Here is a 14,211-nt window from a genome sequence, read left to right as displayed (position 1 = left end):
AGCACGTTTGCTCTTTGCTTCGTCCGGAGCACGAATGAAACAAACATTCTGGATCGCTCTCTCTCTCTCTCGTTCGGTCGCTCCCTTGTTATTGGGGAATCCAGAAAGGGGGGGAATGGGGTCGGTGCAGAAGACTTCTTAAAAGCCGAAAACCAACTCGAACCGGAGGACCGGAGACATTAAAATAAATAAAATGTGTACATTTTTACTTTATGCTCCCCTTTCCCACCAACCTGCCAACTCCAAGAAAGTCATCCCGCGGAGGCCGCGGTCGCTTTGGTGCGTTCACCATCGCCGACACCAGCAGCAGCAGCCGGTCTCGCGGGCATGGTCTCGGTCTCATAAAAAATCATAAAAATAATAACACTAATATAAATATGCGGCTCGCTGGCTGTGGGACGCACAAGCAACGCACAGCACGTTTCGCTGATCGGGGCTGGATGGTATCGCGGGAGGGAATGGAGAGCGCGCGGGTGCCGGTCTGATCTCCAGAGCGTCGCACTGTGGAGTCGAGTGGGGTGGTCAAAAACGTTAAATCGATTGCAATCGATTACGGTTGATGATTGCATTCACGTTAAGTAGTAGATTAAAGGCAAGATGCATCGATTAAGGAGCTCAATATGGTTTCGTAGTGTGTTCTGCTAAGTAAAAGTTATTTATGATTCGTGATAATGCTTCTCCTATTCAGCATGACTATGCTGATAATCATTATCATAAGCAGATTGTCATCTAAGCTTCAAAAGAAGTCTTTCAGAATGCTAAACACTAATCTCATATAAATTACGGTGCATCAGTTCATTAAAAAGCATTACTTTAATAGAGTTTTATGAAAAAGTATAATGCAAATTTCTTTTCCATCTTAGAGCTAGAACTCTGGAGAGTCTTGAGGAACATAATGCACAAATGAAATAAATGATCTTTAGATATCATTGAAACTTTATAAAAGAGCTAACAAACAAATGGAAAAGGCTATATTTGTGAGTTTTACTGAACTTTCAAATATAGAAAGGAACCAAAATAATCATAAGTTTGTTTTCAAGAAACTGTTATGCTGCTTAAAATTTGTTAGCTCTTCTTAAAACGTAGCGAAAAAAGGTTCATTGCTAAAAAGGGGATATTCAAACTCAAAAAACCACAAACCCATTTTCCCATAGTGCATAGACGATTCCTATCTCATCTCTTATCACCAGCAGCAGCAGCATTGTGCAGAATCGGCAGCGGTACTGCTTTGCTTTCTAAAGCTACTCCAGATTGGGTTTAAATGCTTTCGATTTTTCTAAAACAAAACTCCCGGTCTGCTTCTGGCCTGGCGCCCAAACGATCGCGAACAGCAACATTTGGGCCAGCCGGTTGTTGGACATCCATTCCGCCAAAACAAAGCGCACCCCTCCCGGCAAATCGCGTGAACCACAAGAATCCACGGCTGCGAATGGCCGCGCGCTAGCGGTGCGTCCCCACGGGTTCCGTTCTGTCCAATTCCGAGACTTTCAACGACACACAACGGCGCTTGGTTTGGTAGCAACAGCAGCAGCAGCGTTCGGCGTGCTGGGCGCTGGACGACCGTGCGACGATAAAAATATATAAATTATAATTTATTAATAAGAAAAAACGACTCCCCCCTTCCCATCGCCCCTCAGGCCTCCGTGAACGCGAACGCGAGCTGCTGTTTGTCGCTGGCGCGGCCGCTGCCGCTGCCGTTGCTGCTACTCGTTCCGAATCCGAAAACCTTTTTCGGAACGAGTCTCGAGTGGCGGTTATGCGTAAGCAAACATAATGGAATGGGAGCAGGGTGAGGGGTGGTGGGAGTGCCAGTGCCTGTGGAGGGGAGGCGGGAACTGGTGTAATAAAATGTATGATGTTATTAATGAAAATGCCTTCCAAAGTAAGTGCCCTTCTGTAGCTCCTGCTGCTGCTGCTGCTGCTGCTGTTGATGGTGGTGGTGGTTGGGCGTTCTTTGGATAAATTTATTTCCTCCGTTCGATATCGTATTCCACCACACTGATCCAGATCCTCCCTTCTTTACCCCTTCGTTCGAATCTATCTCGGGATGCGCCAACGAAAGGGGTTCCTGTCGATGGAACCAGGCAGACGATACTGCAGCTCGTAGGTCTGTCAATATGTATCCATATGCGCTGCTTCGGTTCCGTTCGTGCCGCGAGCGATCTAGATCTTCTGATGATGAGTATCGAGAGTGCAGTAAACGACGCGCAACGGCATCACGTGCCCAGCCGTGCCTGTGCCAAGAAACATAATAACGGAATGGTCCTCTCTCTCTCTCTCTTACTCTTTCTCGTATGCTGCTGCTTGTACCTTGGCGACATGCACTAGCACACTGTAGTACACGCAATGTATTCTCTGCTCTGCCCTATGCCTCTTCAGTGCCAGTGCCTTCTCCGTGGCTCCGCACCGAAAATGTCTGTGGTGCGCGTCACACGACGACTATCATACGCTTCGGTGGTTTCACCATCCGGACCGGGCCCCGTTTGCTACAACAAACATTACATTTTATAGACAAATTCCTACGTCACATCAAGCAGGCACTGGGCTGCTGATGTCATTAGGCGATAGTGGCTCGGTGATGGCGAGAAAAATGACTCATAAATGGAGGCAAACTGGGTGGAAAAGCGCACTGCACTGCACTGTACTGACTCCGTGGCCATTGTTTCGAAATCGTTCGTTCGTTCGTTCGTTGGTAAGTACCGTTAATGTGAAGAGAGAAAAGCGCAAAAGACGCAATTGCCGCTGCTTATAGTATGTTGCTGATGGATCGCAGTAGGCGCATGGCGCCAAACGGATCGTATTCGGCATCGGGCCTCGAATTTGGCAAATATGATCGTTTTGGAAACAACGGAACGGAACACGACCAACGAATCGTGCCCCCGGCCCTCGGCCACATCTAGCTAGCTGAGTGTGGCCAAATATTGATCTTCTCTTCGCCAGACGAGAAGCAAACACATTGTGGCTCTGGTGGCGCACACCGTTCTTCTCGCCAGCTTACAGCTCGAGATGATCCACCCACCCCGTCCCGCCATCTTTCGCTACGTGGGTGTGGAGCAATTGCCGTTTGTTTGCCGGATGACATAATTCTACATGCCAGTGTACATACAGTGGTGTTCGAATAAATAAGAGCAAAACTTTGATTTCACTTGTACGGCTCATATCTAGTTTTTGTAAAGGATTTAGGGCCAATTCTGATTTTTTCATTAATGTACTAGTAATAACGAAGAGAAATGGCTCAAATGGTTATCAGTGCAGCCTTTGTTTATCGACCAAGGCAGTCGTTTGATAAACAGTGCTAAATTTGGTTGTTCGAAATAATAAGAGCCCAAATCGGAAAAGATACTTTATCAATCTCTCTGTTGCACAAAAGCCATCCAACGGTATATTTCTGTTGCTAATTGAAATGTAGATGATGTTTAAAGATTTTTTTCATAAATAGGGCCATTGAATTTTCCGTAGTTTTCAATTAAGATGGGCAGAGCGAAGCATACCGCGCCTGAGGAACGAGAGCACATCAAACGGTTGATTGAAAGTGGAAAAACGTATCGCGAGGTGTAGGAAATAATGCAGTGTTCTTCGTCAAAGGTTACCAACGCACTCCAGTGGCTACCACAGGCTGAAACTCGTGGTAGAAAATGAGCAACGACCGCCCATACCGACCGTCATATGGTTCGTGTTGTGAAAAAAATCCTTTTGCGACCTCACGTGTTTTGAAACAGGATTTGAACCTGTCAATAAGCACTGCAATCATTCGTAAAAGGTTGATAGAAGCCAAACTGCCAGCTCGGAGGCCCAGAAAAGTGCCCCTGCTTATAGCGCGGAACATTCTTAATAGATTGAATTTCGCGAAATCACACAACAATTGGCCGGTCGAGAAATGGCGCAATATTTTGTGGTCAGATGAAAGTAAAATCGAACTGTTTGGCTCCAGTGGTAAAGACAGCATGTACGCCGCCCCCCAGGGGGCGAATTACTTCCCCAGTACACGGTAAAAACCGTTAAGTATGGTGGTGGCAAACTGATGATATGGGGTTGTTTTTCTTACTATGAAACTGGGCCAATATTTCGTATCCCAGTAATCATGGATTCGCTAGGATATGTGAACATGTTGGAAAATGTTCTTCTTTCATATGCCGAGGAAGATATGCCGCTTAAATGGATCTTCCAGTAGGAAAACGGTCCAAAACACACAAGCAGGCGCGCCAAAGCATGGTTTACCGAGAAACATATTGATGTCTTAGATTGGCCGGCACAATCTCCCGACCTCAATCCAATTGAAAACTTATGGTGTGACATTAAAAAAGCCGTTTATGATGCCAAACCATCAAATGCGCAAGAATTGTGGGCCACAGTTCGCCAAATCTGGGAAAATATCCCCGAATCAAAATGTCGAGCATTGGTTGCCTCTATGCCACGTAGATGTGCTGCTGTAATAAAAAACAAGGGGTGCACTACAAAGTACTGATGTTTGCAATAAGTATTATGGAAGGAATTCATCGTTTTCCTTTATTTTTGTGCATGTTTTTGTAACATTTATGTTTTGCTCTTATTATTTCGAACACCCCTCGTATCGAAAATTATTTTTTTCTATATTATAGTTCATCATTACACAACAAAATATAGCTCATTGTTCTGATATTTCAAGAGGGATTCCAACTGTAGCGAAAATTGGAATATAAAAATCATGTAACTCACGTAATCACGATTTTTTCGCGTTTAAAGGCCCGCTCTTATTAATTCGAACACCACTGTACATACATACATTTGAGTGACGTAGCGGTTTCGTTATCGATACCTTATTTCCAACTTTCGTTTGTCGGCGGCCTCTGTATGCATGTGTGTGTGTGTGTGTGTGTGTACACGGGTTGGCTGGACTCTGAACTCCTCCGGTGGAGGAAGCAACGAATAAGAGGTCACCGCAGCCCACAGCATCGATCATAAAATGTAACAAAATATAGCCAACAGCAGCAGCACGAGCAGCACTCGATTGCGATTGTCGTAAATCTGCTGTTGGGTCTGTCGTTGTGGTTGTTGTTGTTGTTGCTGCTAAGCCGTGCCCTGATGTGCTGTGCCATGGCCAAACCCAGCCCAGGCGCCTGAGCTAACTGGAGCTAGAGCATGCAACAGGTGAGCCGCCCGGAACTCGATAAGCCTTTTCTTCCACTTCTAAAGGCCAGCGCTCAGCAATGTTATTGGGAAAGACACGCACACACACACACGCGCGCGCACACACACACACACGGTTCACATCCTCCGGTGCACGATTTACGGTGCCATCCACCCAAATAACAATGTAATTGAGCATAATTCGAAGATAAGATAAAATAATTGAACAACTTTTGCTCGCTTTACAACGAGCGAGAGACCGAACCGACACGGAGTGCACGGAGAGGGGGTGGGGGTTGCGACATTTGGTGGCGGAAGAAGGTGCTATATATTTATTGATAAACATCTTCGATTTACTTTTTACTTTTTTTCTGCTTTTGTTTTATCGCGAGCCCCAGCGATGACGTCAACCGGGGGGTTGGCCCCTTCCCCGGCCAGCGGTTTGTTTGTTTTTCGATTCGGTTTCGGTCCCATTTTACTTTTTTTTTTCTTTTTCTTGGGAGCCGACGACGACGACGACGACGACGATTCGGTGACACGATTCTTCGATTCGATTCGATTTCAAATGACAATTAGCTCGATGGGGCGCTCCCTCTCTCTGTCTCTCTTTCTATTTCTCCCTTCCTCTCACTCTATCTCAATATTTTTGATCGCTTGTAAATGGAAAACAAGGGAAGGAAGGCTGCTGCTGGTTGAATGTATCGAGCATATCATACAATTAACACGATTTTAACATCGTCATGCCAGTCAGTCAGCAGCAAGTCCAAGGCTAAGATGGGCTGTTGGTGAGCAATAAAACAAATACTAACTCCCAGAAGAAAACGCTGAAGGAGAAGAAGCACAATTACTCGCCTTCAGGGTGGGTACCGCACTAAAACCAAGCTTAATACCAGCAGGGGAGGGTGTCTAGGGGGATGATGAAATATATATTTGTCCCGCTGTTTTGATAAGCGGACAATCAAATTCCATTTTTAATCAATTTTATTCGTTTATTGCTCCGCTTGTTCCTCCCGATTGGCAATGGCGCTGATGATCGCGATGATGATGAAGTCTCATGGATTGGCGAACCGGCAATCGATGTTAGGCTAATCATCGCGTAACGTTTTCTCACTCGTCAAGCTGGAGCTGATCGAAGGGGGACCATCACTCGGTACATTCGTGCTCTTTTATTGTACACACTGGGAATCCCCCTGTGCAATACTGCGACTTTTCAGAAGCTATACGATCTTTCGAAGATAGTGTCGAACAATATAACATCATAATTGTTCTGCAGTACTTCACTCACTAAGCAAAAGACAAGCACCGTTATGCCGAATTGTCACGAAGTATCTAGCATTTCATTTGTTACAATTCCGTTAATGACGAGCAAACGACCAAATGTGAATATTATTATTACCAACGTAAAGGCGAAAAAGAGAAAGAGGATCGCAGATCGTGCGTTTTATCTGCCCGCACTTTATGACACCACTTTGGCCGCTGCTTTACGATATTTGTTTGATAAGTGCGCTCCACTAGAGTCCCGTCTTCTGATGGCATCATCGGTTCACGTGTCATCATCATCAACATCATCATCATCATTCTGTCTATCTGTACTGGGACGTTTGTTCCTGGGGGTGCTTTTAAGATTCCGAAGATTCCCGTTCGGTGAACTAATTGCAATGCCTTATTAATAAAACATTAGTCTCATCATTCTTGGAAGTGTTGTGTATACAGATGTAGTACATCTTGTCACACACTCACACGCAGGTACGCCACGGAATCACCATCAAAAAGCCGCGCCTTTAATCGTTGTTTTTACGATGGTCGCCATCACCACGGAGCAACGAAAAAAAACTCGTGGCCGTAGATCGCACGGACCGATTGAAACCCACTGCTGTCGATCATCCGTGAATGGCGTGCCTTGCGGCGATCGACTTCGGCTTGCGGGATTTAAAAATAAATAGCAATATTTATTTCTGTAACTCTCCGCTTATCTGCGTTCGGTGCCACTGGCCCTGATTAGAGCGCGACCGGTCCGGGGCCTGTGTGGTGTTGTGGCCTATGGCGACGTTCATCGAAATAATATATGTTATAATGACTGTGCCGCGAAATAACACGGCGTCGCAGGCGTCATAAAAGCGTTAGTATGACCTGCGTTATCGCAGCAAATGATCTTGACCTCCCCGCGCCCCCAAAGCCCCCCGAAGAGCCCTTTTAGAGTGGCTAGAGGTCTGTGTTTTTTATGGAGAGAACGATGTAGCGGTCGGCGTGAAGCACCACGATTAGAATCGAATCTGTTCGATCGAATTGCGTTTCGACCGTTTTGCTTGATAACGCTTCAACCGCTCCTCTACCTCTGCGCTGCTGAGCCGCGTTCTGACCTTAAAAAGTATCGTTTTTCTCACTCTGAACGGGCATCATGTGGCGCTGGTTAATTACAACAATAATTATTAACAATCACCCTCGGCGGCACTCACACTACTGCGAGGCCTTCACGTTCGCGCGAGCGAGATGCTGGCTGGCCGTTCTGGTCAGCCAGCTTTCCGGCGCCGGATAGAGCTTCCCCTCAGCTTGTTCCGTCAATTTTTTTTGGAGGAATAACCGGATCGTGCTTCGCGCGCGAAACCTTTTTTTGATCGCGCGACGGTTTATCACTCACACATTTGGCCGCGTTCTCGGCTTTCGATTCGATCACACCATTGCAATAAAGGGGGGAGGCAGATGATGATGATTACTAAAGTAATGGGGATGACGCTGCACAATTCCCGCCCGCTGGGATGTTACTAACCACTATTACGAGTTCTCTCGTGCGAGCTCTCAACTCCTCCGCAACTGCAAATGCACCGTGGCATTGGCGTGCCAGAATGCAGAATGTTTTATGGCCCCACCGCCCGTGATACTAAAAGAAAAGCCGCCCCAACCTCGAATTGCTGCTGGTTTTTTTCCATTTGAATTTCTCAATTTTAATCGACATTTTTCGAATGGATGCATTTCTATTACCCGTTTGGCCTCCCACCCGTCTCAAGGCGTTACGAAATGAGTAGAGAGAGAGAGAGAGGAGCAATAGTAATAGTAGTTGTAGCACGAGCCGGTAGTTAATGTGCGAACCGGACGACGAACAAACCTCCGCCATTCGATGGTCCGCCAAGTGGTGTACTGGAATGCAGGAAAAGGGGGCCCCGGTGGGGCTGCGGGAGTGGTAGTGGGTAATATAATTAGTTTTATACAATATGTGCACTCCACAGCACTCCGGGCACGCGGGCACAAACAAGCTGCGCTGCGCTGCATACAATGCAATGCACATTATGACGATTATTAGCTTAGCAAACGAGCCACAGAGAGAGAGAGAGAGGGAGAGCAGACTGTTGATGTGGTGCTCAAGGGGAGCGAGGGAACAGAAGCATAAATAAAATGCGAAAATGTGCATTGTGGCCTGTTATGCGTGTGTGTGGTTGTGTGTGGTTGTGGCGAGAGGGATTAAGTAGTAGACGCGAGTGCACCCCGAAGTCACGCGGGCCACGCAGCAATCAATATTAATAATTGCGATGATAGGACCAGTGAGGGAGAGGAAACGAGACGAGACGAGAAAAGGGAAGGTTGATCCCGAGATCGACGGCGTACAAAATTGCATTATTCAAATCGCGGCCAGGCTACTACGACCGCGCGCGCATTAGATTTCCTTCGATTCATCATCGCTTTCTTGAGCCGGAGGCCATAACGATACCACTTCCCAGACTCGCGTGCACTCGCAAATGCAATTGCACTTCGTACGTACGTCCGTCCGTCCGTGCACACACAATGCACCCTGAGAAAGAGTGAGAGAGAGAAAGAGAGCGAGAGAGCTTAGTTGTAAACAAAATTAATACTTTATTATTAATAATAACACACACTCGGTGCTGCTCCGTATGTGACTACGTGAGCAAACCAGATCGCGCGTGCAATTGCGATCATCAGGGGAAGGGGGTTGATTAGTAGCGGCAGAGGTGGCCCCGTTGCACGTTGTTTCAACCTCCCTCTCTTCCTACCCCCCTTGTCAGGCACATTATAAACAATGATCGCGCGATGCAATCGAATGTGCATTTATTAGGGTTTTTGTTATTTCTGCAGTTGCACTTGCACCCCACGAACGTGGGGCCCTGTGTGTGTGTGTGTGGGTGTGTGTGTGTGCACTCTCTCACCGAGGTGGTGATGATAGTGATGTGGTGCTGGAAGGCCAGGTTTGTTTCGTGCCCGGTTCTACTTATTACCTGCAGCTACAGTTGTTGTTTGAGTTTGGAACCACCGCGACGGGGGGTGTCACGTGTCATGATGCAGTTACTGGGAGGCCTCGTGTCCTCGTCTTGAAGGTCTTCATCAATCGTCACGTCGACCAATTGTCAATCCAACTACTAACACCTTCTTAATCTGGTTCTAACTCGAATGGTTTGATAGCGAGTGGATCGTGGACTCTCTGCGCACGTCGCACCGCAATTTTCGCATTAAAATGCATCACCTCCGTCCCCCCTCCGCGTTATCAATTCTCCATAATCTTTTTTGCGCTGCTGTTGTTGTTGTCGTTTTCTTTTATTATTATTTCAATGAATAATGGTGACGCCGCTCGCCGCTCGCGTTCGCTGTTGACGCCGATGATTGCTTTTACGTAAGCAGCAACCTACGGGAGGGGAGGGGGGGAGTGAAAGGAGGGGTGGGAGGCCAGTTACATGCCGGAGCCAGACTGCAACCGCGGGCAGCCACTTGGTTGCAGGTTATTTCCATTTTTGCAAACGTGGCACCACCACAGCAGGCGTCGCTTAGAGGTTGGAGGCCGCGACCGACCGACCAAGCAGCCCAGGGAACCCTTAAAATGTATTTGCAACTCAAATTCAAGGGGTACGTAGTTGGCCTTGGACGCGGCCAACAGGAGAATGTTAATTTCATATTTTATGATTTGGATTTTCCCTTCTACCACGCTTTGGTGCCGGTTGGTGTTGAGGTCAGATGGCAACCAAACAATAAGTACCGAGACCCAGACCCAGCAAAGAGAGAGAGAGAGATACTTAGTACGCCCGTTAGGCTTTTCACCAACCAACCGGCGTTCGTGTCGCCAAAAATCGATTTGAACGGTGGCTCATTGTACCGTGAGGTCGTGGCCGGACCACAAAGATCAGAACGGACGATGGTCGCTTAATCCTGTGCCGTGGACTTTACCGGGCATCGGATTGTGTGTTTTATCGGAACAAATTAATGAGAAGAAATGCCCGAAGAACGACGCCATGCGTTGGGACACCGACTCATTGGACTCACAGGTTATGCAAATGTGTGATAAGTTGGTCTGTATCATATACACTACGAGCACAGCGTGCAGCATTGCATCTGAGTGCATTAACTGCCGAGATAAAAAGGATGAGCCCGCCAGCCAGCACAGACTCCCGGACTTTTGCGCCATTTTGGGGGGGAAGCTGCTTTTGGTGGAAAACTCGCGCGCTTTTTGGCCGGCCTTCTCTCTCTCTGCTCTCTTGTCGTGGTGAGTATTGGTGAGCGCGTTTCCTTCTTCTGGGGATACGAAGCTGGAGAGGAGGATCTGGTGAAGGGCAGGGAGGGAAGCTAACTTGTGCCGAGCTTCTGGTCTCCAGTCATGCTTTTGGCGAGGCCACACACCACATAAATAGTGCAGGATTAGTACATAAAAGATTCAGTAGTGCATCCTCGTGGCCCCGACAAGGATAGTGTACCGGCGTGACACACACACTCAGGAGCGCGCGCACACGCGGACGAACACGAGTTCATCTCTCGCCAGCAGGCCGGAGCGTCGCTTCGGGCGCGAAAGGGAGGTCACCGTCGCCGTCGTGGTCGTCCTCGTGCAGTGAACAAAGCATCATCATCATCCTAGCGATTGAGCTCGCTGTCGATGTTGTTCGCGTTTTGCTGAAATGTTTATGAAGATGCTTTCCTCCTCACTCACGCAAAGTGCCCGGTGAGGAGGACTCCAGATTCTGGCCGCGTGAAAGCGCTCGTAGTGGATGTTAAAACCGAGATTTCTTTGTGGGGTGCTATTACAAGACTCAACATAGTTACCATTTCTGCTAAACGCAATTCAATCGCAGCTCAAATCTGAAGTCACACACACGCACACAGTGTTTGACATCCTGCATCTGAATCTCACAAACATTCTTGGAATCGGGCAACGAGCCTCCGAGTCTGTTCAATCGATCAATTCATGGTTCTCATTTTGAAAGCAGAAAGACATTAGAGCCCACATTCCGGGTAGTAGCCAGGGAACCAAAGCCACGCCAGGACTTGGCATCGATCCGGGTAGTAACGACAGAACACACACACAGGTCGAGGGGCTGCTTCTGGGCCACAAAAAGTGTGAGGAGCGCAGCAGGCGTAGAGAAATTGAAATTACTATTTGGATACGGTGCATAATGTATAAAATATTATCCTCCGTGCCCTCCTTGCTTTCCCTTTTCCACTTCCCCCTGGTATGGCCACTCGTCACGTGTGTGTGCAGTAATGCAACGCCGAACGCCATGCATGGAGCAGAATCGCACACACACACAGGTGGAGGAACATGGAGCCAATAAAATATTCATTCTATTTGCTACTCCCAACCCTCCCATTCCTCGTCCACGTCCTGGTACGCCCATGGGTGGCCCATCGTATTCGTCGTTCGGTTTCGTTGGTCGACGGTATACGCTCCGTTCGTGGTGTGTCTTGTGTTTCCAATCTCAGATCTCCCGGACCAGACCGACCGACCGACTGACGACCGACCAAAACGGGGCGTCGAGTATGAGGTTCTCGTAAGCCGGTGTTCCGGTGGCACGTTTAGACCGGCGGGGGAGGGAGCGAGGGTTTGGATCGTTGGCCACCATAATGGAGTTCTTCGTACCGATACGTACGCGAGGTCCAGGATTCGCATTCGAGAACGCGCGCCGCCGAATGCTTTCGAACACAACACGCAGAGAGAGAGAGAAAGAGAGAGAGAGAGAGAGAGAGAGAGAGAGAGAGAGAGAGAGAGAGAGAGAGAGAGAGAGAGAGAGAGAGAGACGCAGGCCTTGGTCCTAGGACCACACACTATTGCCGATTTGTAATTAGTTTTCCAATAGAGGACTGGTACCAGTACCAACCACACGCACGCATGCACACACACACAAAGTCGTCGTTCGATCAGGTGGTGAAATGTAAAATTAGAATTCGCAAACCCACCACCACTACCAGCACCCCCCGGGGGCCACCTTTCTCCTCAACATACGGTGCATGCGATCGATTTCGCCGTAAAATACGTCTTCGGTCGGGCCTTTCCTCTTTCCTTTTGCGGCCAACACCAAGTACCTTTGACCTCCTTTCCATTGCTCCTGTGCTCGAGGTCCTTCTTCCAAGGTGTTTCTCCTCCCTTCCCTCGAATAGAAGGAGACGAAAGAGGAGCAGTGGAAGAAATATACTCAAATGAACTTCCTTCCGAAAAGCTTGCGGCAAAAGCGGAAACCGGCACTCTCAAGTAGCACCAGGAAGGACCACCAACATCAGCAACGATCTAAACGGTGACTACGCTATACAACATATTCGCAACATGCGCCACCATCCTGCCTGCCTCTGGAGTGAGTGAGCGAGCGAGCGAGCGAACGAGATTCGTTAAACATTGATGCTGGTGTAATATTTATGTTCCATCCTCCATCGCCTCTTTACCACCTTCCGCTGCTGCTGCTGCTGCTGCTGATCCTGCCATCACCCAGGTTAGCGCGTTTGGTCGGCTGCTAAAGTTACCTCCGCGAAAGGAAGTCACTATGCAACACTGAAAGCGACAGCGAGAGAGATATGGAGAGTGAGAGAGAGAGCAGAAGCGAAGAAGCGAGAGATGAAAATGGTAAAATGCCCCCCTCCCCCCCTTCTACTCATGCATACATGCACATGTTGGGCAGCAAAACCTTGAAGAAGCGGTGGCAAAAGCTCCGGACTGGCGGGCCGGAATGGGCGAACGGAAAAGAAAGACTCGCGCGCAAAGCTGTGCCTGGCCACCGTACGAGACGGTGATGCGGAAGGGGTGGTGTGGTGTGGCGTAGGAAGTGTAAAAAAGCATCAAGAAGAGTGCTACTTTTGCCACCCGGCAGCCCACCCCACGCCAGAGCACGCCGAGGACGAAGTGTGCCAGAACATGGGTCCTGGCGTGTGTGTGTGTGTGTGGTGTTCATTTCTAAAATAATATTTAATATTTAGAGCAGTATAAATATTAAATGGAAATGTTGCTCTCTCGCTAAAATTATATGTGTGCATATACAGCTACTACCACTACCAAGCAAGCAAGAGAAAAAGGAGAAGGAGCAGAACGAGGTTGTCTCGGTGCCAGTGGCTTACACTTTGTAGCTACTTTGTAGCCACCATCGCCGCCGTCCGCTGGAAAAACTCCCGGATGGCCCCGGTGCACATGTGGAATGGTGGAACCAGCGAGCTCCAGATTGTTCAATGGTTCTGCTCGTGCTCGTCGTGCTTCTCGTAGTGGCGCCTTATCCCTTCTAATGCGCTGTATGCTGTAATCGCTTTTTGTTTGGTGCGGTTTTATTTTTGCTTGCATCTGGGAGGAGGTGAAGAGAGGCAGTCGTCGAGTCGGAGTTTCGTTACATTTTACAGCTCTACCGGTGGGGTGGCGGTGACCACATGCATCATAAGTTTGGCTCGCGATATGTTTTACATTTTTCTGCCCTTGTGTTGCGTAATAACTGGAAGCGTTCGGTGTTACGAGCGTCGCGTCGTTTCAGGAAGCGATTTTGAGGAGGTGGGGAAGAGTGGATTTGAGCATCATAAATAGGAAAAATGATTTTGGTGGAATGTTTAAGAAGGTTAAAATGTAAATTTTGTGGCTGGAAAATATCAAACTTTCTGGTGGAATGTTGTTAAGGTAGTAGCATAACAAAACTGCAGTAGGCTAGTTGTTCGTTGTTTGGTAGCTCATCGCCTACTTTGCTGACGCACTAACCCGTTGCAGCAGATTCTGGGGAGACACCCGAGAGAGAGAGAGAGAGAGAGAATATGTTTACCTCGTGGACCTCGTGGAGCATAATAGGCGGTCAAAGGCCAAAGGAACAACAACAACAACAAAAAAACACGCTACCATCAAGTGTCAAGAGTGTGAGAAGCGTAAAGGGTTGCGAG

The 14,211-nt window shown here is 48.1% G+C and overlaps 1 protein-coding gene across 8 annotated transcripts in view; it reads left to right on the top strand.

Annotated features, from left to right (window-relative positions):
• Nucleotides 1–14,211, top strand: part of LOC125954775 (protein bric-a-brac 1-like) — a 121,749-nt gene that overhangs the window by 5,362 nt on the left and 102,176 nt on the right. The gene's annotated exons all lie outside the window — the stretch shown is intronic.

Source organism: Anopheles darlingi, chromosome 3, assembly GCF_943734745.1.
Source record: "Anopheles darlingi chromosome 3, idAnoDarlMG_H_01, whole genome shotgun sequence".
In the NCBI taxonomy this organism is placed as follows: domain Eukaryota; kingdom Metazoa; phylum Arthropoda; class Insecta; order Diptera; family Culicidae; genus Anopheles; species Anopheles darlingi.
Note: the sequence above shows the minus strand (reverse complement) of the source record. Positions and strands in the feature narration are given on the sequence as shown.